This window comes from Oryctolagus cuniculus, chromosome 11, assembly GCF_964237555.1.
Source record: "Oryctolagus cuniculus chromosome 11, mOryCun1.1, whole genome shotgun sequence".
In the NCBI taxonomy this organism is placed as follows: Eukaryota; Metazoa; Chordata; class Mammalia; order Lagomorpha; family Leporidae; genus Oryctolagus; species Oryctolagus cuniculus.
Genome location: NC_091442.1, coordinates 118,584,317 through 118,607,622, shown reverse-complemented (window position 1 = coordinate 118,607,622; position 23,306 = coordinate 118,584,317). Strand labels below are relative to the sequence as shown.

General features: G+C 53.2%; 1 protein-coding gene across 5 annotated transcripts in view; it reads left to right on the top strand.

Moving 5' to 3' along the window:
* The window catches only part of PACSIN2 (protein kinase C and casein kinase substrate in neurons 2), a 128,602-nt gene that overhangs the window by 54,810 nt on the left and 50,486 nt on the right, over positions 1 to 23,306 (top strand). Inside the window, exon 1 of one of the 5 annotated variants that reach the window (XM_070053002.1) lies at positions 12,160 to 12,248. The exons of 3 other annotated variants lie outside the window; for them this stretch is intronic. The gene's annotated coding sequence lies outside the window, so the exon portion shown is untranslated. Of the gene's footprint in view, positions 1 to 12,159; positions 12,249 to 22,485; positions 22,658 to 23,306 lie in introns of those variants that run through there. One more of the 5 variants, XM_070053001.1, reaches the window with a different exon arrangement.

Below are 23,306 nucleotides of genomic sequence, written 5' to 3'. Positions count from 1 at the left end.
TACAAACAGCTTTTTGCCAACAAATTTGAAAATCTAGAAGAAAGGGCTATATTCCTGAACACATACAATCTACCAAAATCGAATCATGAAGACATATAGAAGTCCTAAGCAGACCAACAATCAAGACAGAGATTGAATTAGTAATTAAGACTCTATCAACAACAACAACAAAAACTCAGGACTAGATGGCTTTACTGCTGAATTTTACCAGACCTTTAAAGAAGAATTATTTCCAATTCTTCTGAAACTATTCAAAATAATTGAAAGGGTGGGAATCACCCTAATTCCAAAACCAGCAAAAGATACAACAAAGAAAGAGAACTATAGACCAATATCACTGATGAACATAGATGCAAAATACTAGCTAATTAAATTCAACAATACATCCGAAAAACCATTTACCTGAACCAAATGGGATTTATCCCTGGTATGATGGATTGGTTCAGCATACACAAATAAATAAATGTGGTACATCACATTAACAAATTGAAGAATAAAAACTGTATGCGCATCTCAATAGATGCAGAGAAAGCATTTGATAAAATATAACCTCCTTTCATGATAAACAGCTCAAGCAAATTGGATATAGAAAAAACATGTCTCAACACAATCAAGGCAGTATATGACAAATCCACAGCCAGCATCTCTTGAATGGAAGCATTTCCAGTAAGATCCAGGAGCAGACAAGGATGCCCAATTTCACTGTTGCTACTCTATGTAGCTCTGAAAGTTTTAGCCAGTGCCTTTAGGCAAGAAAAAGAAATCAAAAGGATGCAAATTGGAAAGGACGAAATCAAATTATCTCTGCGAAGACTTCACTGAGAGTTTATTGGAACTCATAAGAGAGTTTGGTAAATTTGCAGGATATAAAATTAACACACAAAAATCAATAGCCTTTGTATACACAGACAATGCCATGGCTGAGAAAGAACTTGTAAGATCAGTCCCGTTCATGATATCTACAAAAAAATTTAAATACACACACACATGGCAGGGAATCTTCCATGTTTATGGATATTAAGAATTAATATCATCAAAACGTATGTACTACCAAAGGCAGTTTACAGATTCAATGAGATCTCAATCAAAATACCAACAGCATTTTTCTCAGGGTATAAAAAATGATGTTAAAATTCATCTGGAATACAAGAGACCCTGAGTAGCTAAAGCATCCTTAAACACAAACAGAAAACTAGATGCATCACAGTACCAGATTTTAAGACATATATAGGGGCTGGCGCATGATGCAGTGGGTTAAGCCTCCATCTGTAGTGCTCCCCTTCCGATCCAGCTAATGCACCTGGGAAAGCAGTGGAAGGAGGCCCAAATGCTTGGGTCTGTGCACTCACGTGGGAGACTCGGATGAAGCTTTTGGCTCTTGGCTTCAGTCTGGAACACCACGTGGCTGCGTTAGTTATTTAGGGAGTGAACCAGTGGATGGAAGACCTCTCTCTGTAACTCTGCCTTTCAAATAAATGCATAAATCTTTTAAAAAGGACATACTACAGGGCAGTTATAATCAAACAGACTGGTACTGGCACAAAATAGGCATGCAGACCAATGGGACAGAATAGAAACCCCAGAAAACGATCCATGCATCTGTAACCAAGTAATCTTCCAGAAGAACTAAAATCAGTCCCTGAAGAAGGGACAGTCTCTTCATTAAATAGTGCTGGGAAAATGGGATCTCCATGTGCAGTTCAACTCAAAACGAATCAAGGATCTGAATCTAGGAACTAATACCACCAAATTACCAGAGGAGTACATTGGGGAAGCTGCAAGACATCAGTACAAGCAAAGACTTCTTGGAAAAGACCTCAGAAGCACAGGCAATAAAGACAAAAATAGCAAATGGGATTACATCACACGAAGAAGCCTCTGCCCTGCAAGGAAGCACTCAGCAAAGGGAAGAGGCGGCAGATAAAACGAGAGGAAACTTCTGCGAACTATGCAGCTGATAAAGGATTAATATCCAGAGTCTGTGAATAGCTCAAGTAACTCATCAACAACCCACAATCCAGTTAAGAAGTGGGCAAAGGGCTTGAACAGGCATTATTCAAAATGTGAAAATCAGATGGCCAACAGACACATGAAAGAAATGAGCAGGATCATTCACCATCAGAGAAATGCAAATAGAAACCACAATGAGGTTTCACTTCGCCCCATTTAGAATGGCTCTCATACAGAAATCAAAAAATAAATGCTGGCAAGGATGTGGGAAAAAAGGTATCCTAATCAATCAATAAATCTTTAGGTGCTGATGCTGTGGCAAAGTGGGTAAAACTGCCGACTGCAGTGCTGACATCCCATATGGACGCTGGTTTGGGTCCCGGGTGCTCCACTTCTGATCCAGCTCCCTGCTAATGTGCCTGGGAAAGCAGTAGATGGTGGCGCAATCCTTGGGCCCCTGCATCTACATGAGAGACCCGGAGGAGACTCCTGCCTTTGGATCGGCCCAGCTCCAGCCATTGTGGCCATCTGGGAAATGAACCAGGTGATGGAAGACTTTGTTTCCCTCTGCCTCTCCTTTTGCCTTTAAAGGAAATAAGTAAATCTTTAAAAAAATATTTTTAACAAAGGTACCCTGATCACTGTTGGTGGATATGTAAGTAGTATCGCCATTGTGGAGGACAGTATGAGAAATCTGAAAGTAGGTCTACCATGTGACCCAGCCATCCCACTCCTGGAAGTTTGCCCGAGTAGATGGATTGGCACCTGAAGAGTTATCTGTGCCCCAGCGTGTTTTGCAGCTCAGTTCACAATCGCTAAGCTATGGAATCAACCCAGAAGTCCACCAGTTGATGACAGGATTAAAAGAATGTGGTGTATATAATGAAATCCTGCTTTTGGTCACAGGCAGTAGCGCAATGGACAATGCTTCTGACTTGTGAAATCCTGTCTTTTGCAAGAAATGAATGCAACTGGAAACCATTATACTTAGTGAAATAAACCAGTCCCAAAAAGACAGATATCATGTTTTCCCTGATCTGTGGTAACTAATAGAGTATGAAAAGCTATAATATGTATGAGCAAAATTGAGATTTGATTATTGTTTACAGCCTTGTCTCTACCGTTTTGCAACAGTGCCTTTTCCCTTCATGTTATTTGTTGAATTCTTTACTTAGTTGAGTGTTAAAAGCATGTGATTATAAAAAAAACCGAAAGTGTATCATTGTAAAAATTAAAGAACAGGGAAGGAGGAGGGGAAGGAGTGTAGGGTAGGAAGTATCACTGCACTCCTAAGTCTATATCTATGAAATACAAGAAGTATGTTCAGCTTATATAAATTTAAAAAATTATATGAAAAAAAACTTTTAAAAGTGAGTCCTGGGCTTTGGAGCCCGGGACTCTAGTAGTGACTTGACCCCTAGCAAGTTTTTTGATACTTAAATATTTTTAGAATGTAGAGAGAAATGCACATAAAATGGCAAAAATATTATTTTGGCTTAATATCTTCTGAGTTTATCAGAATAAGTTAAATATTTTATTGAAAAAATATTTTTAAAGATTTATTTGTTCACTTGAAAGATTTAGAGAGCGAGAGGGAGAGACAGATCTTCTGTCTGCTGGCCTGCTCTGCAGACGGCTGCAGTAACCAGCGCTGGGCCAGGCTGAAGCCAGGAGCTCCATCTGGGTCTCCCACGTGGGTGCAGGGAACCACGTACTTGGACCATCTTCTTCTGCTTTTCCCAGAACATCAGCAGGGAGCTGGGTTGGAAGAGGAGCAGCCAGGACTTGAACTGGTTCCCATACGGGATGCTGGCATCACAGGCTGTGGCTTTACCTGCTATGCCACAGTGCCGGCCCCCACAATATTTTTTAAGTTTGGAACCTTTTTTTAGGGTGTAAGGGAAGGGTAGGCAGAGAGGCAGAGAGAACTCCTATTCCAACAACTAGGACTTGACCAAAATCCGAGCCTGGAATCAGGGCGCCATTCTATGTCTTCTGTAGGAGTGGCAGGAACCGGATTCCTTGACTGTCACCGCTGTCTCTAAGGGAGTGCGTGGGCGGGAGGCTGGGCTCCGGAGCCAGAGCTGGAATTGAACCCAGGACACTGGTGTAGAGTGCAGACTCCTCACTGCTTACTCCCATTGGAAATACTTACACAGTCAGGACACTGCTGGTTCTTGAGCCAGCCAGAGTGACCGATATTTACTAAGGGTGGGCTCTTCATGCCTCTGTGTGTATTGGGGATTCTTACAGTTGAAGTTAAGATAATAAGGTATTTCCCCAGGGGTTCTCAGCTAACACTGAGTAGGCAGTTTTATCACAAATGGAGTTATCCTTACTTTTCCCCCTCACAAAGTGGATACTAGAAATGCTTATTAGTTATATATCTCTATATAGAAACATATAAAATGTGAACCTATTTATACATGAATGCAGTCTCCTGGTGCCTCAGTCTTGTGTTCCTGGATTTTTATTGGTACAGCTGAGGAGCCAGGGACAGTGGCTGCCGAAGTGACAGCTGCCCTGTGGAGGCGGGGCACGGCCAGAGAGGCCAGGAGGAGTTAGGGCAGGTCCAGGGGCTGGGAGGGGAGAATGACACATGTGAGTGCCTAGTGTGTGATATTTCCTTTGACTTCCTGATAACTTCGCGGGAGGCAGGCCAGCCACGGTTATCCCCATTGGCAGCTGGAGGGTGAGGCTTAGCCGTGCGGGCCGCCGCGGGTCAGCTGTCACAGCGAGTTCAGCGCAGTTCTCTTCCCACTCTGTGTAAGGGAAGCTGGCTGTTAGTGTTACGCTTGCTTTTAGCTTGTTAGTTTCAGACTATTGCTTGATAAATGGGTTCCCTGTTCATTTTTCCAGCTTGCTGTGTAGTTGTTTATATTTTGTGGTGTTTTCCTGGAAAAAGTCACTGTGGAGCTGGAATGCTGCTTGAGTTGTCATCCAGGCCCACACTGGCCGCCTTCTCTGGAGGAGGCGGCGGCTCTGGGTCTCTGGGAGGCAGCACGGCTGTTGCATGAGAAAGTAACCCCCGCGCTGAGTGCAGGGGCGCCTGCCAGGTATTCAAACCCAGGTCCTCCTGTGGTCTGGGGGACTTTTGACTTCAGAGGTGCGTACTCATGGGTCCGCATGAGGGCTGTTGAGCGTTCATTTCTGGACAGGCGCTGCTGCCAGGCAGACGGCTCGTCATGGTGCTCTCTGCCTGGCGCTCGTGGCTGGCTGGCGGGCTGTCGCCTTCTCATTGCTACTAGGAGGCTGGACCAGAAGGCCCCAGAGTGCCGGGCTAGCACCCGGTGTCCCCCAGGGCTTGCCCTCCAGGGCCAGCGCGGCCCTCTGCTGTGCTGGGTTTTGGTTTTTGTCACAGGTTCTTCTCCCTGGGGTGCCTTTCCCTGCCTCTCCTGCTGACGAGTTCCCACTGAAGCGCCAGCCCCAAGCACTCCTCCCGGACTTGCTGGGCATTGCCACAGCCTTTTTTTTTTTTTTTTTTTTTTTTTTTTTTAAAGATTTATCTATTTGTTTGCAAGTATGAGCTAGAGAAAGCGAGATCTTGCATCCGCTGGTTCACTCCCCAGATGGCTGCAACAGCCAGGTCAGAGCCGAGCCAAAGCCAGGACCTAGGAGCTTCCAGTCAGACACTCGGGCCTGTTCCACTGCTTTCCCAAGCACGTTAGCCCGGAGCTGGATTGGAAGTGGAGCAGCAGAGACATGAACTGGTGCCCATATGGGATGCTGGCTTCACAGCTGACAGCTTTACCTGCTAAAGCCAGGAGGTGGACCCCATCCCGGTAGCCCCCCCCCCCCTTTAAAGATTTTATTTATTTATTTGAGAGGCAGAGTTACAGACAGTGAGAGGGAGAGACAGAAAGGTCCTCCATCCGCTGGTTCACTCCCCAAATGGCCTCATCGGCTGGAGCTGTGCTGATCCACAGCCAGGAAGCAAGATCTTCCTCCGGGTCTCCCACACGGGTGCAGGGCCCACGTGCTTGGGCCAGCCTCCACTGCCTTCCCAGGCCACAGCAGAGAGCTGCGTCAGAAGAGCAGCTGGAACTAGAACCGGCTCCCATACGGGGTGCTGGTGCCACAGGCAGAGGGTTAACCTACTGTACCACGGCGCCGCCCCCCCCCCCCCCAAGGTTTTTAAAGAACTCCCACTCTGTGTTAGAGACGTTTGTCGAGGTGTCTGCCAGCCGCGTTGGGGACTGGGATCCTCAGTGATGGGCTCAGAAGCCAGGCACAGCGGAGGCTGGCCTTCAACACCCCACTGCTGCAGATTTCAGAGACCCCGTGCCCCAGGCTCCGTGCCAGGTCACACGCGTGCCCTGTGACCCACACGGCCTCCGGAGAAGACTGGGGAGCACTCGACGGGAGCAGCAGCGCTCACGGACGTCGCGAGTGCTCTCCTGAGGCCAGCGGACCATCGGGAGGCCTGGAGTTCTGCGCCCAGGCTGGCCTTTCTCTGGTCCCGTTTCTCTTGCTGTCTAGTTCTCAGCCCCTCCAGAGGATCTGTGCAGACTGGGGGGTGCGGAAGCATCTCTGAGACCGCGGCCTCTGCAGCACAGGACGCAGGGCCACAGAGACCCTTTGTGCGACAGGAAGTCCTGCTTCTGGCAAGGCTGTCTCAAAGTGGAGGGGCTGACAGAGGCCAGGGTGATTGACCTGGGGCCACCCTGACTCATGCGTGTCGTCAATAGTGTCCTTTGTCTGGCCTTGGGAACCTGCGAGGTAGACCCCCGCGGCTGCCCACAGTGGTGTCCGCGTTCTCTTCTGCTGCTGCCCTGTGAATGCCCGCATTTTCCGCCCTGGACAAAGGGCACCTCCTGACCTAGCCTGTGTTTCTGCCGTTGCCTTTGCCAGCGGAATCTTCCATCTGGGCTGATGCGCCTTTCCTGTTAGAGTTTAAGTGCTTCCCTGAGTTAGAAGACTTGCAGTTTCAAGGAGAGACGTCCTGCGGGGCAGGTGCTGCGGACAGAGGTGGAGTCTCCAGGAAGCACTCGACTCAGCGCAGCAGCTGCTCTTGCGTGCCCTGGAGGCCTGACCTAGAAGGCACTGGGCCGCAGGGACATGTAGGAGTGCCTTGGCAGTTCAGTGCCCCTCAGCTTCATCGGCCATGTCTGTCGTGTCTGGCCATCTTGTCCCTGTCAGACGCCGTGTTAGAGTGAGGGGTGGTCGTGGTAGAGAGGGGCAGACGTGTGCTCGTGTGCTCCCCGGCCCCGGTGCCAGCTGGCTGCGGGAGAGCAGTGTGGGATGCCTGTGGGAGGGCAGTGGAGCAGCCCTGCCGCTTCAGCCCCTGCAGGCGGCCCCACGCGCGGTGCAGCGTGTGCGCAGGGTTACGGTGGATCAGTGAGCGCTTGTTCCGCAGAGCTGCGCGCGAGTCTGTTGGACGGGGTGCCTGGGCAGTTAGTGTAGCACGCTGGCGTGTGGGGCCGAAGAGGCCACTCGGTGGAATGCGTTTAATTGGAGCTAATAAACACCTCATTGAGACGTCAGCGACCAGAGGTCATAAGTCTTTCCCCCATTTAGAACGGGAGAAAACCCTAACCACAGAGACCCCTCCCATCTAGCCCGCCGTCCACACTGGGAAGTGGTGGAAGTTGTGAGAGGAAGGAAGGTGTGACGGGGATGAAGTCAGCCGCCCTGTGTGTTGAGGTGATGAAACCTGGGACAGGTTCCTCTGCACCCAGCCATGTCTGACAGGTGCCCACACAGCAAGGGGCCCGCAGCCACCCCCCAGTGAGTGCAGCTGCCTGCTAAGGGCTACACAGTGGTGTGCCTCTCTCTGTCTCTCTCTCTCTCTCTCACACACACACACACCCCTTCCTTCTCCTGTTTGTCGGTGTTCAGAGGAGCAGCGTGTGTGAAGAGGTGGAATGTGGTCTGGTGTGGCACTGACTGCAGAGTGAGTGTTCATGCTGACCAGGACACCAGGACACCGTGCGAGTGGAGAGCCTGGAGACTGCTGACCTCGAGAAGTCTTGGAGGGATTTTGGGTAGAAGCATAACTTGATCTTTCCAAAGACACACTGACCACCATGGTAGCGTCATAGAGAATGAATGGAAGAGGAGACCAGACTTGGTAGGTGGGAGTCAGTCAGGAGGTGGCCAGTGATCTGTGCAGAAGACCATGGTGGACTTGACAGAGTGGTGGGGATGGGACGCAGACAGGAAGAGCTGGGGTCCTTGGGCTGTGGTTAGATATGCGTTGGTGGGGGTTTGGCTGTGGGAAGAGGATTTGTTTCTGGCTGGAAGTGCATGAATGCTAAGACCATTTCATGGTGTAGGAACCCCAAGCACAGGAGGCTTGGGGAGGAGACAAAGGGAGGAGGGACCATGTGGTGGCCAAGTAGAAGTGTCCAGTGGGCAGTCGTGTGTGTGCGCCTGGGCCTAAGGGCACAAGTGGGCGCGAGGTTAAAGCCAGGTCGACGTGTGTGGTTTCGAAGAGCTTCTTAAGTAGAGCATGCAGTGGGAGAGACGGCCTGGGGACCCAGCCGGGACACGGACACCCAAGGTCTGGGCAGAGGAGGAGGAGCAGAGTGGCAGTGGGAGAGACGGCCTGGGGACCCAGCCGGGACACGGACACCCAAGGTCTGGGCAGAGGAGGAGGAGCAGAGTGGCAGTGGGAGAGACGGCCTGGGGACCCAGCCGGGACACGGACACCCAAGGTCTGGGCAGAGGAGGAGGAGCAGAGTGGCAGTGGGAGAGACGGCCTGGGGACCCAGCCGGGACACGGACACCCAAGGTCTGGGCAGAGGAGGAGGAGCAGAGTGGCAGTGGGAGAGACGGCCTGGGGACCCAGCCGGGACACGGACACCCAAGGTCTGGGCAGAGGAGGAGGAGCAGAGTGGCAGTGGGAGAGACGGCCTGGGGACCCAGCCGGGACACGGACACCCAAGGTCTGGGCAGAGGAGGAGGAGCAGAGTGGCAGTGGGAGAGACGGCCTGGGGACCCAGCCGGGACACGGACACCCAAGGTCTGGACAGAGGAGGAGGAGCAGAGTGGCAGTGGGAGAGACGGCCTGGGGACCCAGCCGGGACACGGACACCCAAGGTCTGGGCAGAGGAGGAGGAGCAGAGTGGCAGCTGGGGATGTGGGAAGACCAGAGGGGCTTCTGGCTCCTGTGCTGAGAGGGAGGGGGTGGGGAAGTCAGAGGGGACAGGAGAAAGTCTGCAGGGTCTGGCTGGGGGGAGGAGGGGCTGCAGGGGGGAGGGTTCCTTGGAGAGGGAGCACACAGGCAAGAACCATGGAGGGGCAGCAGTGCAGCGGGTAGGTATTTTTTTCCCCCCCTCTAAAAGATTTATTTATTTTTTATTTGAAAGGCAGAGAGAGAGAGAGAGAGAGAGAGAGAGAGAGAGAGCGATCGATTGATCGATCTTCCATCCACTGGTTCACTCTCCAAATGACTACAACGACTGGGGCTGGGCCAGACCGAAGCCAGGAACGGGAGCTTCTTCCAGTGTCCCACCTGGACGCAGGGACCCAAACTCTTGGGCCATGCCCTGCTGCCTTCCCAGGTGCATTAGCAGGGAGCTTCATCAGAAGTGGAGCAGCCGGGACTCAAATTGGTGCCCATATGGGATGCCGGAGCTGTAGGCGGTGGCTTAACCTGTTACCAGGCCTAACCTGTTAATCAGCACTGGCCCGAGGGTCTGGTTTTCACCTGGGCTGAGGAGTTGGCCCCTGAAGGGTTGATAGTGTTGGCACTGGGAGTGCCCTGAGGCTAGGGGAGACAGTGGCGCTGTCGGCCAGAGCGGCAGAGTGAGCGGTGGGGTGGGGTCAAGGCCACAGGACGAAGAGGAGAATCTGCTGCCGAAGATAACTCCGTGTTACTGTTTGTTTTTTCTTTTAATTTCTGGTGAGCTTTCCCAGTAATATAAATATTAGTTCAAAGGAAAAAAGATGATTTTTATAGTTACAGGAGACTATGATTGCCAGTAGTTTATTGACAGTGAACTCGGGGGGCCGGGGGCATTGTGTCCAAGTGGGTTAAGCTACTGCCTGTGATGCCAACATCCCATATGAGCTTCGGTTTGAGTCCAGGCTGCTCTGCTGCTGTTCCAGCTCCCTGTTTGTGTACCTGGGAAAACAAGAGAAGATGACGCAAGTACTTGGGCCTCTTCACCCACGTGGGAAACCTGGACGGAGCTCCAGGCTCCTGGCTTTGGCCTCGCCCAGCCCTGGCTATTGCCGCTCTTTGGGGAATGAACCAGCAGATAAGAAGAGGGTCTGAGTGAAGGGACATTCATTGTATGTGCCCACCATTCTGTGGGGCACTAAGCACCCACAGGAGAGCAGGGAGCTCCTAGGGGCCCGACCTGCCCTTGTCCCCCACCCCCAGGCGGCCTGCCAGCCTCCAGCTGCAGGAGCACTTCTTCCTGCCAGTGTTTCAGAACTCACCCTGAGGAGAGTCCTGCCCCGTGGAAACTCGCAGCCCGCTGCACACACCTTAAGTCCAGTGTTCTCCAAGGCAAATGCACGCGTCCTCACGTGCACACACTGAAGTCTCTACTGAAGGGAAGCCAAGGAGCCCTCTGCCCGTTCACCAGTCTCCAGCCCTGTCACCTCTGCCTTGTTGTTCATGGTCTCAGATGTGTAGACATTTAGTGAACATTGGAGCATCTGCCTCATGCTGAGCGCTGGGGGCGCAAGGACGGAAATACCCGTCTCCGCCGTGTGACGTCTGAGAGCGTGTCTGCCTGGCGGTGTGAAGTATGAGAGCGTGTCTGCCTGGCGGTGTGAAGTCTGAGAGCGTGTCTGCCTGGGGGTGTGAAGTGTGAGAGTGTGTCTGCCTGTTGGTGTGAAGTGTGAGAGCGTGTCTTCCTGGCAGTGTGAAGTCTGAGAGCGTGTCTGCCTGGGGGTGTTAAGTGTGAGAGCATGTCTGCCTGGGGGTGTGAAGCCTGTGAGAGCGTGTCTGCCTGTTGGTGTGAAGTGTGAGAGCGTGTCTGCCTGGGGGTGTGAAGTGTGAGAGCGTGTCTGCCTGGGGGTGTGAAGTGTGAGAGCGTGTCTGCCTGTTGGTGTGAGGTCTGTGAGAGCGTGTCTGCCTGGGGGTGTGAAGTGTGAGAGTGTGTCTGCCTGGGGGTGTGAAGTGTGAGAGCGTGTCTGCCTGGCGGTGTGAAGTCTGTGAGAGCGTGTCTGCCTGGGGGTGTGAAGCCTGTGAGGGCGTGTCTTCCTGTTGGTGTGAAGTGTGAGAGTGTGTCTGCCTGTTGGTGTGAAGTGTGAGAACGTGTCTGCCTGGTGGTGTGAAGTCTGTGAGAGCGTGTCTGCCTGTTGGTGTGAGGTCTGTGAGAGCATGTCTGCCTGTTGGTGTGAAGTGTGAGAGCGTGTCTGCCTGTTGGTGTGAAGTCTGTGAGAGCGTGTCTGCCTGTTGGTGTGAGGTCTGTGAGAGCGTGTCTGCCTGTTGGTGTGAGGTCTGTGAGAGCGTGTCTGCCTGGGGGTGTGAGGTCTGTGAGAGCGTGTCTGCCTGCTGTTTTGCTTCCACCCAATCTCAGGTACAGGACGGCCCCCTCTGTCCCCTGGCGCCTGTGCGATGTCCACTCGGTCAGCCCATCGCTGCTTTCTGAGCTTTCTGGCGTTCGCCTGATCTCCAGTTTTTGCCGTTATAAATATTGCTGTGATGAACATTTTGTTCAAGCTATTTTTACTTTGAGTTTGTTTGCCTGGGGCGTATTCCCCAGAGTGAGATGCGGGGCCAGAGTTGGTAACTGTTATTTGCCTTGATTTGTGTTTCCAGATTTTTCCATGAGGCTATCAGCCGTGTTAGATGTTCCTGCTTCCCCGAGCCCCACCAGAACTGGTGGTGTCATGTTAATGATTCTTACTTTTACACGTTATTTCCATTTTTAAAGCAAGGTGTGGCTTTCCCCCCATGTGGGTGTGTGTCCTGTTATAGTTGGCTTGGTTATCCTGTAGCAACAAGTGAACCCCAGATTTCAGAAGCATAGCTAAATGTCACTGTTGCTGGCCCTGCCTGTCCCTTGGGGAGTGGCTGGAGGTCCATGTCGCAGTCCCTGGGGGCCAGGCTGGTTCGGGATGCCTCGCCTCCTGCATGGTCTCCCTGCGGTAAAGCACTGGAAAGGCTGATGTGCCGGGGCTCCCTGCGTCGTGGGGAGTCTGGGGAGAGCGGCTCTGCCCTGCCCCTCCCTGCCCTGCCCTGCTCCCTCTTGCCTCTGCTCTGCGTGATAGCCACGGCCCCTTAGTCTCCACAGTCGTCCTTATTACAGTTTGGGAACTAAGCTTTTCATCACTGTGTCTTTTTCTTTCTTTCTACGTTGTGCTGTGCTGTGCTGTGCAGAGTCTTCAGTAATCACGTAAGTTTTGGCCACATCCGGGTTTTCTCTGATCTTCTGCTTTAGTATCACAAGCGTACCTTTTTCCACACAGCCAGGGAACCAGCTGTTTGAATTACGTCACTTGGGTTTTGTGTGGCTCCTTAGGGCACTAAATTCAGCGGAGACGTGCAAGGTGGTGTTCCTCCGGCTGACTCTGTCCTTGGTGGTGCGTGTTTGTTCTGCGCCGTGTGTGAAGCCTGAGTGGTGGTGCGGCGCAGTCTGCAGGCGGGAACTTCCTTGACTGCAAGGCCGGCCGCAAGCTTCCCGGTGCGCTCGCCCTGCTCTTCAGTGTGTCTGCAGGGCCCAGCCGGGGCAGGCAGGCAGGATGAGCTGAAAGGCACACACATCGGGAAGGGAAGGAGAGCCGTTGGTGGGTGCTCTGGGCTTTCTAAAGCGTCTAGTGTTTGGTGTATTTGGAAGGCAGAGAGGCCCAGAGAACACCTGCCTGTTGGTTCCTTTCCCAGGTGCCGTTGACATCCTTGGCTGGACGGGGCTGAAGCTGGGGGCTGGGAACTCAGTGCAGAGCTCCCACTGGGGGGGGGAAGCACCCCAGTACCTGAACCCTCACCTGCTCCCCCCAGAGCATGCATTAGCAGGAAGCTAGAATCTGGAGAGAGCAGAACTTGAGCCCAGACACTCTGACTAGAATTAACCACTGTCCATACACCTGCCCTGACATGGCTTAAATACAGGAAACCCTAAGGAATCCCCTGTAAGGTATTTAGAGTTAACGTGCAGGCTCAACAAGGTTGTAGGGTACAAGATCAATGTACAGAAATAATGGTATTTCTATAAAATAGCAAGGAATATCCCAAAAAGTGAAATTAAGAGAACAGTTCCATTTGTAGTAGTATCAAAATAACAAAATAATTTAGAAATAAACATCTCAAAAGAAGTATAAGATACATACACTTAAAAACAATAAAACATCGTTGACATAAATTAAAGAGGACCTAAAAAAAACCTGAAAGATACCCAATTTCTATCCATAGATTGGGAGAGAACCTTTTTTTTTTTTTTTTTTTTTGACAGGCAGAGTGGACAGAGAGAGCGAGAGAGAAAGAGAGAAAGGTCTTCCTTTGCCATTGGTTCACCCTCCAGTGGCCGCCACGGCCGGTGCGCTGCGGGCCGGCGTACCGCGCTGATCCGAAGGCAGGAGCCAGGTGCTTCTCCTGGTCTCCCATGGGGTGCAGGGCCCAAGCACTTGGGCCATCCTCCACTGCACTCCCGGGCCACACCAGAGAGCTGGCCTGGAAGAGGAGCAACCGGGACAGAATCCGGCACCCCAACCGGGACTAGAACCTGGTGTGCCAGCGCCGCAAGGCAGAGATTAGCCTATTGAGCCACGGCGCCGGCCGGAGACAACGACTTTTTTTTTTAATATTAACTGATTCACCTTTTTTTTTTTTAAGATTTTATTTATTTATTTATTTGAAAGGCAGAGTTACACAGAGAGAGAAGGAGAGACAGAGAGAGAAAGATAGAGAGAGGTCTTCCATCCACTGGTTCACTCCCCAGTTGGCTGCAATGGCCGGAGCTGAGCTGATCTGAAGCCAGGAGCTTCTTCTGGGTCTCCCACGTGGGTGACAGAGACCCAAGTACTTGAGCCACCATCCACTGCCTCCCACGGTGAGCATTTAGCAGGAAACTGGATTGGAAGTAGAGTAGCTGGGGCTTGAACCAGACACTCCATGTGGGCTGCAGGCATCCCCGGTAGTGACGTACCTGCTGTACTAAGTACTCATCAGTGTACACGTTGAGAATTACATTTCAGCAAATGTGTTAGGACAGTAGCAACCTTTTAACAGACTTAAACCTTATCCCTCTGCAGTCTCTCCTAGCTAAGTAACTTCATTCCTCAGCCTTTTTTTTTTTTTTTTAAAGATTTATTTTATTTATTTGAGAGGCAGAGTTAAGAGAAAGGTCAAGACAGAGAAACAAAGGTCTTCCATCTGCTGGTTCACTCCCCAAATGGCTGCAATGGCTGAAGCTGGGACAATCTGAAGCCAGGAGCCAGGAGTTCTTCCTGGTCTCCCACGTGGGTGCAAGGGCCCAGGGACTCGGGCCGTCTTCTCCTGCTTTCCCAGGAGCATTAGCAAGGAGCTGGATTGGAAGTGCAGCAGCCGGCACTCAGATGGACACCCATATGGGATGTCGACACTGCAGGCTGGGGCTTTAACCTGCTGCGCCACAGTGCTGGCCTGCCCTCCTCCAAAGATTTATTTATTTGAAAGAGTTACACAGAGAGAGAAGGAGAGGCGGGGGGGGGGGGGGGAGAGTCTGCCATCCTCTGGTTCACTCCCCAATTGGCCGCAACGGCCAGAGCTGTGCTGATCCCAATGCCAGGAGCCAGGAGCTTCTTAAGGGTCTCCCAAGCAGGTACAGGGGCCCAAGGACTTGGGCCATCCTCCACTGTTTTCCCAGGCCATAGCAGAGGGCTGGATCGGAACTGGAGCAGCCGGGACTTGACCTGGCACCCCATGGGATGCTGGCACTGCAGGCGGCGGCTTTACCTGCTACGCCACAGTGCCAGCCCTTTAATCTGTTCTTGAAGGACTCATTTGGATCCTTTTCAGTTGTATGCACAAGGTTTTAGACTTTTTGAATCTCCTCAATGTGACTTCCAGAATTAAACACAAATCTCCAAGGTTGTGTGGGAGGAAGTGGCGGGGGCAGGGGCAGTGCTTGGAGGAGGTAATTGGAAGCAGGGATGTCCAGGGACGGGCAGGCCCCTCTCCAGCCCATGCCACTGAGGGCACTGTGTCCGTCTCCCCAGAGCAAGCTCACATTCTGGTCACATCACTTCTGCCTGCCTCGCTGACCTTGGAGACTGGCCCTCTGTCCTTGCCAAGGTCTGTAACAGGTGGAGAACGTGTGAGAAGTGCCCGGCGTCTGCGTCACCCGTCTTCCCACTCAGCAGACTCCCTACCCACGCCCCCAGCACCCGCTAGAAAATGTCCTAACCTCGAGCGAGCCTGGGTGGGCATAAGCAGGCGTCCTTGCAGGTGAACAAGAGGGGACTGACTGGGCAGATGCAGGAGAGGGGCTGACAGCTCTCATTAAGAAGCTGCAGTCCTGGTGCAGGTGTGGCCAGGAGCCTGGCACACACTGTGATTGTAGCCTCACCTTCCCCTGTCTGACACAGGGCGCCCCTTCCTCACGTTAACTCTCTGCCCCCGGCTGAAGGTGAAACGCGTAGCATACCTGAGCACTTCACGGGCGTGTGCACCCACCCTCTGTGTCTAACCCTCTGGGAACGTCCCCGAGACTTGGTGAATGTGTGTAACTCCTAGAAACAGCACGTAGGACCTGTAACTCCTGGCTGGTCAGGGGGCCTGGGCTCGGGTCACGGGTCACGGGATGTTCTGGCTCCCAGCTCGGCCAACCCAGATCTGCTCCTTTCTGCTTACAGCGTCCGTTGCTGTCCCTGGGCTTCCGTTGGTGTCCACGCTAGACCAGACCCACCCTGTGGTTTTCCTGCCTGGCTGCCCACTGCGCAGTTTCTGAGATGTAGAGATGGGCTCGCCCTGGGCCGGCAGCCCGGACGCTGACTCTGAAGAGCACTTCTCTCCTTCATGGCGTGGAGTGCAGAAAGCTGCGTTGGGAGGAAAGTGTCCTGACCGCTGAGTGGTTAAGGCTCTCGCGTTGTTAAGCTTTCCGTGTAGTTCTAGTTTTGGTTCCACTCTGGTGACAGTGCTAGATGACGGTGTTACGTGGTCACAGCGTCGTCCTTGTGTCTCACAGCCCTCCCAGCTCCACAGCGCAGGCTGCACTCACGCAGCCGGCCGGGGAAGACCAGGCTGGAAGTCTGGTCACGCGTGAGGAGGCTGTTCCTTCATCCCGCAGCTTAGCACCAGCCCGGTGCACGCAGACAGCTCTACACGCAGTCTCTGAGAGTCAGGGGCTTTGTCTTGCCCGGGGCTGTCTCCAGGCCCTGGCACATAGTAGGTACTCAAGATCTGTTCATTAGTGACAGCGGGATTGACGGGAGGAACTGACCACAGATGCGATGACAGTGACCGTTCATTCCCCGAGAGCCAGCAGGGCAGGGAACGTCTCTCCTTGCAGGAGACTGAGGCTGGGACGGAGGTGGCCTCCAACGTCTGCAGCGCTCGCCTCCGGGGCTCCTGACACCCAGTACGGCCCAATCCCTCCTAATCCTGGAAGCAGATTTCATTCCATGTTTCTCACGAAAACGTTGCCCTGTGGGCCTGAAACCCCCCTGCTGGCGCTCGAGGACTCCCGGTGGCCCTGTGGGATCAGGCCGCGTGTTTCTGGTTCAGTGAGGCCTGCTCTAAGTGGGTCACCTCTAAAATCTCCTTTCAAGTCCTCAGTCTTTCTGGACATTTTCTTGCACCATTGTTTGGATTCTCACACTAATCACAGATTTGAAAATGTGTCATTTTTGTCCTTTTTAAAGTAACTTCTTCTATTTTAAACCTGTGGCACATCAGCTCGGTATTTAGGTTGGGGAACTCTTCATCCGAGTTCCCACATTCCCAGGGTACTTGCCAACCAGAGGTCAAAGAAATGTTGCTGTAAAAATCAGTCCAGGGCATGGATCTGTCAGCTGACACGTTTCCGTTACGTAAGGAGAGGGAGTTTTGGGGACACATCTCGCTGCACCCGTAGCTCCAGCGCTTCGTTAGTGGCGTCGCGTGGGTGAAGTGCCAGAGTCACTGGTCTGTCCGCCTTTGCTGCTGCTTTCCGGTGAGCCATCTGAAAATGACCAGGAGGTGGGCCATCAACTCGGGGCTTTTTTAAGCTGCCAGGGTAACAGGGTTACTACGTGAGTCCACGTCTGTGTTTTTTTTTTTTTTTAATTATTATCATCATTATTGCTAATTTCTCACGTAGGAGGGGGCTCCAGAAGTTCATGGGGGAGCAGAATGAGAAGACAGGACTAAGTTCCCGGCTGGCGCATCGCCGTCTTCTCCGCCTTCAGGGTCCAGTGCAGACAGCAGCCCTCTCCCCCTCCCCTAGTCTTCCGAAGCGTTTCTTGAGCACCTGTTTTGGGCTACAGATAGGTAGAGTGGAGTGAGAAAGCCCGTCTGTGAGAAGCACAGCTGGGTAGCGTAGGGATAGCACTGACTGTGCCGAGCTGCCGGGAGGAAACAGGAGAGCCGAGGAGGCCCAAGGGTCTTCTGGTGGCCTGTTCAGGGCCGTTCCGAGCCCCTGTGCTGTCTGCGGGGTGTGGTGCTTGGCGTGTGGCACACACCGGTCAGCTCTTGCCAGAGAAAGAGCTTCCCTGCCTGCTTCTGGATCCTGGGCCACAGAGCAGCCTGGTCTGTGATCTGCCTCTGTTTGTGTAAGGTAAAAGGGAGAGGGTCAAGCCTCTTAGCAGCTCCCTTAGGCTTTTTGCATCAGGAGCCCGCCTTCCTCAGATCGGTGTTAAGAACAAAGTAAACAGGCGTGCCTTTCTCTGGACCCTCGGAACCATCTCTTATAGATGTTATTTATTTGAAAGCCCAGGTGACACAGATAGGTCTTCATCTGCTGCTTCACTCCCAGATGGCCTCACTGGCCAGGGCTGGGCCAGGCCAAAGCCAGGAGCTCGGAACCCCAGCCCCGTCCCCCCCAGGGCTGGCAGAGGTCCAAGCACTTGGGCTGTGTTCTGCTGTCTTAGGCACAGGGAGCTGGACCGGAAGCAGAGCAGCTGGGACTCCAACCAGCACTCTTTAAAAATAATTTTTTTAAAGATTTTTTTATTTAGCTATTTGAGAGGTAGAGCCACAGACAGAGACAGGGAGAGACAGAAAGAAAGGTCTTTGATCTGCTGGTTCACTCCCCAAATGACTGCAACGGCCGGAGCTGGGCCAATCCATAGCTGGAACCAGAAGTTTCTATGGGTCTCCCACGCGGGTGCAGGGGCCCAAGGACTTGGGCCATCTTCCACTGCTTTCCCAGGCCACAGCAGAGAGCTGGATCGGAAGTGGAGCAGCTAGGACACGAACTAGTGCCCGTATGGGGTGCTGGCACCGCAGGTGGAGGCTTAGCCTGCTACACCACAGCGCCGGCCCTGGAACCAGCACTCTGATAAGAGAATTTGCCGTCACAGGTAGCAGCTGGACTCACTGTGCCACATGCCACCCTGCCACCTTGATTGTCATTCTCGGGCCTTAGGAACTCACGCCCTAGTGTCCTTTATTGAAATCTCCACTTCTTTGTGAGCCCCGCAAAGTGTCGGGGTGAGACCACCAGCTCGAACAGAGCGTGAGGCGTGCACACACCTTCCCCAGGTTGGCCTCAAGCGACTGCTCGGTTTGCCTTAAAAGTGTTTTAAGGTCTGCTCGATTTAAATGGCATTTGTTCTCAGGGTTGTCAGCATGAATCAGCGTTTAACAAGATGACATGTCTGACCTCCAGCACACGTGTGAGTGGGGCAGGGAGGAAGTGAGCTGGGAAACACTGAGTGGGCAGGAGGCAGCTCATCCTTCAGTTCCTGAGTGGAAGACAGCCTTCTGCAGATAGCGATCGAGATTTGGTTGAGCCAGGCCGGGGAAGCCCTCCAGGGTTCCAAGTCTGTGCGGCCAGCCCCAGGTCCTGTGGAACACCAGGGACGCTGACCTTCCCTGCCTCCCGGAGCCCCGTGCCTCCCGTCTCACCACAGCAAGCCTGGGATGCTCTGCGTCAGGGAGAGTGAGGCGGGAGAGGCCGGAGGTGACGGCCAGGTGTGGGAAGTGAGAGCATCGTGCCGTGCCGGCGGCAAGCCTGACACGGGTCCAGACGCGGGTCTCGACTCTGCACGCAGCAGCCACTGGGTGCTTGTTCATGAGTGGTTGAGTTGGGAAATCTCACCACGAGGTCAGTGACGGGCTCTGGTCACTGGGCTGGTAGGAGCTGAAAGGTGGTCACTGCTGCGTTACTCGCTTGTCGGCACGTCTGCTGGTGTGGGTCCCGGCTCCCCACGGAGAACCACAGCAGCAGGTGCCCTGCCTGTCGGGGGTGCTGGGGACGTGCTGCTCCCTTTGCTGGGACTGCTCCTGCTCTGGGGCCCGGTGTGGCGCCCGCCCTCCCAGGTCTGGGATGTCACCCTCACGTGGGACCCTCTCTGGTTTCCTTCCCGCCCTGCCCCTTGTCCCCGTCTTTGCACTGCTGTGTCATGGAAAGTCCCCCGTGGCAGGGGTTTCCATCTGTTTTACTTGTGGGACCCCCAGCATCTGGAACATCTTTTGGCTTCCCAGCGCCAAATGCATGGACTTGAGAGACGGGAAAATGAACAGCCGGCTCAGTGTGTCATCTCTGCCTTCCCGTGGGTCTGTGGTGATTCAATGTTTTAAAAAACCTCTTCTGCTTTACTAAAGTATGTTTTGTTTCGACACAGAATGCATGGTAGATATGAGAGTACTTCCAAAAATTTGTGGAAAATGGAATTAAAAGCTAAGTTTATTTTGGAACAGAAATTTTTGAAATTCACACACAGCTTTTTCCCAGTGCTGTTCAGGGCTGTTCATGCATCGTCCACTTGGCTTGCGGCACAGCCCCGGTCAGCGCTTCCCAGGGAGCTTCTGGAAGAGCCTCGTGGTCTTCTTTTCTTTTCTTTTTTTTTAAAGATTTATTTGTTTGAAAGTCAGAGTTACACAGAGAGAGACGGAGAGGCAGAGAGAGAGAGAGAGAGAAAGAGAGGTCTTCGATCCACTGGTTCACTCCTCAATAGCCGCAATGGCTGGAGCTGCGCCAATCTGAAGCCAGGAGCCAAGAGATTCTTCTAGGTCACCCACGTGGGTGCAGGGGCCCAAGGACTTGGGCCATCCTCCACTGATTTCCCAGGCCACAGCAGAGAGCTGGATTGGAAGTGGAGCAGCCGGGACTCAAACCGGCGCCCATATGGGATGCCGGCACTGCAGGTGGTGGCTTTACCTGCCACGGCCCAGTGCCAGCCCCAGGTCCTCATGGTTTTCTGACCTGCACTCCCTGTGCCTTTGTTGTTGGTCTCCCTTTGCAAGGTAAGAGGCGGAATAGAACCAGGCTCAGCTGCTCCAGAAAAAGGAATCTCTAGGCCCAAGGGGTCTAGAGCTGAGTCCAAGGTCAGTGTGCCCCTTTCATTAGATTTTTTTTTTTTTAAGATTTTATTTATTTATTTGAGAGGTTGAGTTACAGAGCAAGAGAGGGATAGACAGAGAGAAAGATCTGTTCACTGGTTCACTCCCCAAATGCCCACAACGGCCGGAGCTGAGCCAGCCTGAAGCCAGAAGCCAGGAGCCAGGAGTGTCTTTAGGGGTCCCCCACACGGGTGCAGGGAAGGGGACCAGCGGGTGTTGTTGCTGGATGAGGCAGGCCCTGCCCTGCGTTGTCTAGCCCACGCTCAGAAGTCTGCGAGGGCAGCGTCAGGGCCCCCGCTTTGTGGGTTGGGTCCCGAGGTGTCCCGGGGAGGGGTGGGGGAGAAAAGTCGCGCAGCGACTCCGCGGCTGTCGTGTGTTCTGCAGGACTCGTGGTCGTTCGTGTTGCTGCTGCCGACAGGCACCTGCCGTCGGGCACCTGTTTCCCCTGGGCCAGGGGCCCCCCACTCCTGCTGGCGAGCACGTGCTCGGCTTGACCTCCACGGGAAGCACTTTCCTTTTTTTTTTTTTCCTCCAAAGAATTTATTAATTTATTTTTATTTTTTTTTATTTGACAGAGTTAGACAGTGAGACAGACAGAGAGAAAGGTCTTCCTTCCGTTGGATCACCCCCCAAATGGCCACTATGGTCAGAACTATGCCGATCCAAAGCCAGCATCCAGGTGTTTCCTCCTGGTCTCCCATGCAGGTGCAGGGCCCAAGCACTTGGGCCATCCTCCACTGCTCCCCCCCCCCCCCCCCCGGGCCACAGCAGAGAGCTGGACTGGAAGAGGAGCAACCAGGACTAGAACCTGGTGCCCATATGGGATGCCGGCCCCACAGGTGGAGGATTAGCCAAGTGAGCCACGGTGCTGGCCCCTATATGTATTGGAGAGGCAGAGTTACAGACAGAGAAGGAGAGACAGAGAGGGCTTCCATCCACTGGTTCACTCCTCAAATGGCCGCAAAGGCTAGAGCTGGGCTGATCCAAAGCCAGGAGCTTCTTTCAGGTTTCCCATGTGGGTGCCGGGGCCCAATCACTTGGGCCGTCTTTCTCTGCTTTTCCGAGGCCATAAGCAGAGACCTGGACGGAAGTGGAGCAGCCAGGACACGTACCAGTGCCATATGGGATGCTGGCACTGCAAGAAACCCAGGAAACACTTTCTCCTCCCCAAAGCAGGTGTGTGTTTTGCTGGTTCTCCTGAGATTTTGGTAATAAACCAAATTGAAATCTCAGTGATTATGGGACATGATGAATAATTTGTGTTGCAAAAGATTGAAAAAATCGGCCCTATCAGAGTGAATTTTCAGGGGTCCCCCAAGCGGAGTTTCTGCACTTGTCCTGCATACCAACTGCAATGGCGTATTCGCTGACATGACTTCCTGGTGCTGTGACTCCAGACAGGTCGTGAGTGTGTGGAGTGTCCACAGCAGGTCTCTGGACGTGGGAGAGAGTGGTGGTTTGTGTGGGGAAATGCCCCCCCCCTTTTTTTTTTAATTGGAAAAGGAGAGGAGATACACAAGCTATGGCAGAAGGTTGGGGGACCGGGAGGAAGCAGGTCCTGAACCAGCGAGGGTTCCTGAGAGATTCATGGCCGCTCCCTCCTTCCTTTCTGACGGCACTGAGCACGCAGCACTCCTGTGAGCCGGTGACTTGGGGGTGGTCTCTCAGTAGCTAGCACCTGCCTGGGGAGACAGGCATGAGGAACTGGAGCGGGGCACTGGGTCTGGGGCTTGTCTGCAGGGGTGGTGCTGGAGCTGGGTCTTGCAGAGTGGAGAGGAGGTCTCAGGCAGTAGTATGCGGTCCGTGCGCTCGTTGGGGCCGCGGCTGCCATGTTGGAGCGTGTAGTCAGAGGGTGGCGGCAGATTGGTCTAAGGGAGGGGGCACGCACGCAGACTGGGACGGTGCAAAGGCGGCAGTGCACACACAGCTGTGCCTTCTGGGGTTTGCGTTACTGAGAGGAATCGTGCCGTGGTTCTGCACCACATGCCATTTAGCACACTCTGGAGCTTGGTTAGGTCTTTTAAAATTCAGCTTGGTTTCAGTAAATGCCTCACTGCTGTCTGCATGAGTGTGTTGCCGTAGGTCCCACCCTAACTTCAAAATATACAAGCATGCAGGGATTCCACCAGTTTGGGCACCAAGACAAATTTCTCTTTTAACCCCATTTTCCACAGACTTTCTGAAGCATGCTTTTATAAGGCCTTTTCATGTCAACTTGCCGGTAAAGTCAGAGAACAGTCTCCAAGCTTCTTTTCCCTGGCTTTGTGTCACGTTTCCCCAGCAGGAAGAAAGCCTGGAAGACAAGTGTACTAGAGCTGGCTGGTCTGGACAGGATCTGAGAACACAGTGAGTCACTGTAGCTCTGTGCTGGTATTTTAGTATCCGCTTTATTTTTAACAGTTCTGTGCGACTGGACTTTCCTCTGTGGTTTCTGTTTCCATAGCACCACAACATTTCCTCAGTTTGCCTGTTCATACTTTCACACACTTCGGCTTCAGGCTTACCGTTCCTTAGGATGGGAGCGCCTGAATCAATAGCTGCGTGTGCGCCTCCAGTCGGTCGCCCTCGCTGCAGTGGGAGGAGTGAGTTGTTCTGCCCACTTGCAGATGGCGAGAAAGGAGAGGGCTTGTTTCTGCGAGGGACAGGGCTGGGTGTGCGTGTAGGGGCTCCCCTTGGTGCTCGGGGTGAGCCTGTGTCACCTTGTGGAGCTGCTTCCCCTTGGGACCCCATGGCCGAGGGTGTGGGGTGCAGGCTGCTGCGCTTGCTCGGGGTGTTGCGGTTGTGCGTGTTGGTCCTGACTCCTGACGGACCCTGGCTTCTTGCCTTTCCTCACACCTGGGTGTGGGTTGTTCTCTGGTACCTCTGTGCTCCTGGAGTTTGGGACTTGGCTGGGCGTCTTGCCCTGTGAGTCGCTGACCAGCAGAAAAGCCACGTCCTCCCAGCTTGCCCTGCCCTGTCCCAGGCTTTCTGTGTTCTTCAGGGAGGCACAGTGGCC